This window comes from Cyrtonyx montezumae, unplaced genomic scaffold (assembly GCF_038088225.1).
Source record: "Cyrtonyx montezumae isolate F1298 unplaced genomic scaffold, pur_monq_1.0 scaffold_14, whole genome shotgun sequence".
Lineage (NCBI taxonomy): Eukaryota > Metazoa > Chordata > Aves > Galliformes > Odontophoridae > Cyrtonyx > Cyrtonyx montezumae.
In genome coordinates, this window is record NW_027071870.1 from 9,308,119 (window position 1) to 9,310,751 (window position 2,633).

The window sequence follows — 2,633 nt, forward strand, 5'->3', positions numbered from 1 at the left end:
TTTCTCCATCCACACTAATGCTACAGCCAGCTCTGAGGAAAGCTGTTTTCTGCCCTTCCTGGAAATCTTTTATAGTTTGAAAAGCATGTTTCCTACAAATTCCTTTGTTAAAAAAAGAAGTGATGACAGAATTCAATGTTTGTCTTACTGGGGCAATTTTAATCTTGTTTTAAATCCTTTTTTTTTTTTTTAAGAATTATTTTTCCTTCTGATTTTCTTATTGTAAAGCTGAGTTACAAAGTAAAACATCAGAACATCCTTGAAGACCGCTGTAAGGATCAGGTTCCATCTGCCAGAGGTCAGTTTTGGCATGGTCTGTACTGAAAACTCAGGTCTGAACAAATCTTATGCTGGAAGGGAAGTTCTACTGTGACCTGAAGCCACTGTGCCTGTAGCTTGAAGCCCTTAGAGTGATTCATTTACTATAAAACACCAGAAAGGATTACAGAGGAAGAACACTCTAGCTGTGAAGGTCACTTCCAACCCGGCCCTGCAGGATGGAGCACCACGGAGTGCCTCTCCCAGCTGCTAACCACGTCCCATGTAGGTGGCTTGCTTTTAGAGAGAGATGGTACAGGCATTCCCACAGGTACCTAACTGTTAACTTCCCACTGAAATAAACGTAGGCATGTGTTGTCTGTGTTATTTATTAACGTTTCAATAAATCAAGCCTTTAATATTTTGTAGTTAATCTTGCACTTTCTTCACGTTTAGTAAACACAGAGTGCTTGGCTGTGTAGAACTCGTGGGCTGAGTGCCAAAGCAGCCTCAACCTAAAGGCCGTGATATGAAGCAGCACAGCTTCTTCAGCTGCTTTCTGGCGCCTCCTCATGGGGCCTCAAACTCCCTGTGGCTGCAGCCCGGAAGAACTTGAACAAGTTTCCACTTAGCTGCTATCTCACCTTGAAGGAAAATCCACGTTGGCTCTTGCCAGAGTACAAAGAGAGGCAGCACTGACTTGAAGAAGGCAGCGTAAGGAGAGCAGCAGTGCTGAGAGCTGGCATCCCCTCTTCTACCCAGGGCTCTCCTCACAGGGGCCTGCACCCACAGTGGGTTTGCGTGGCACTGGAAACATCCACAGCACTTTCAAAACAAACGTGCTCTTAAACTCCAGCAGCAGAGCAGCCAGCATCTCGAAGCACAGCTTTGCAGTGGATGGAACTACAAGGGAGGCACTCCCCCTGCTATGAGGGATTCACAGGGAACAAGAGCAGAAGCAGTTGTGCTGTCTTTTTCAGACAGTAGCAGACGATACAGTGCAAAATTGTTTCTCCCTTCACACTATTTCCCTTCCTGGTAGCAGGGGAATCACTAAGGGGCAAGAGCATTTTTAAAGACAAAAATGCAGCAGCAGCAGCACCCAGCAAGGCTTCAGGCTTTTTATTATTTGGAATAAAACAACCATCCAGGTTGCACAGGTAGGCATCCAGGCAGGTACTGAACACCTCCAGAGAAGGAGACTCCACCACCTCTCTGTGCAGCTGTGCCAGTGCTCCATCACTGCACTGTGAAATTCCCACACACATCTGTGCAGAACTTCCTTTGCCTCAGTTTGTGGCCATTTCCCCTCATCCTATCACCACACACTGCTGAGAAGAGTCCAGCCTCGTCCCTTTGCCTCCTGCTCCTTAGATATATAGACGTGGATCAGATCCCCTGAGTCTTCTCAAAGCTGAACAGCCCCAGGTCTCTCAGCCTTCCCTCATAAGGGAAGTCCACACCCCTTACCATCTTTGCAGCCTTCTGTTGAACTCTTTTGAGGAGATCCCTGTCTTCCCGCAGCACCAGATCAAGCATTCCAGCTGCAAGGACCAACACACTGACCAGCTTTTGCCAGCTGCAGTTGATTAGTTGCCTAACCATATATTTTACATAGTTATATATTTTGACTAATTATAATTCCCCATAGACTGAGAGGAAAGAAGCTTTAAATCATTTTCAGCTCCCACATTTGATTATAACATTTTGTATTGTTGCCTGTAGTAGCTCCAGTCAAACAGTGATCGGGGAAAAGCAGTGGCATACAGGGTAATAAGGAAGCTCTGGGAGATGATTCATGTAGAAGAACACAGCCAGGACACGCTGCTTTAAACAAAACCCCACTCACAAAACAGTAATGATATATCAACTCCATGTTTGCCAGGACCAGGATAAATACAAGGTACCAAAAAGAAAGCACTGTGGATAAGTAATAGCCCTAAGTGTGCAGGGTTTCACAGTTGCACACAGCCCTGTTCACGTACTGCAGTGACAATGCTCTGCATCCACACGCACCTTTGTCAGCACATCCATGGTCCTACAGCATCTGTAGGTTTAGTGCTGCATTACAGAAGCACTAGAAGAACCACAGTAAGTTAACAACTCTGCCCAGCACCTTCCTGTACCATCCTCTCCAGCTCTGTGTAATCACAACAGCTTTACATTACCCGAAGCCAGCAGAACTTCTGGCATTCCTATGGCTCCTGCAGTTGGTTTGGAAACGCTCAGAAGCTCACTGGTCTGCAGCTGGTCAAGAATGATTTCAAGGAGTTAGAGACTGTTTATCTTCAAGACGTCAACCACTGTAACTATCCCCCCCACCCAATGATAGGGAGCACTTTGTAACCACTGCTCTGCTTAATCTGCATCTTCCT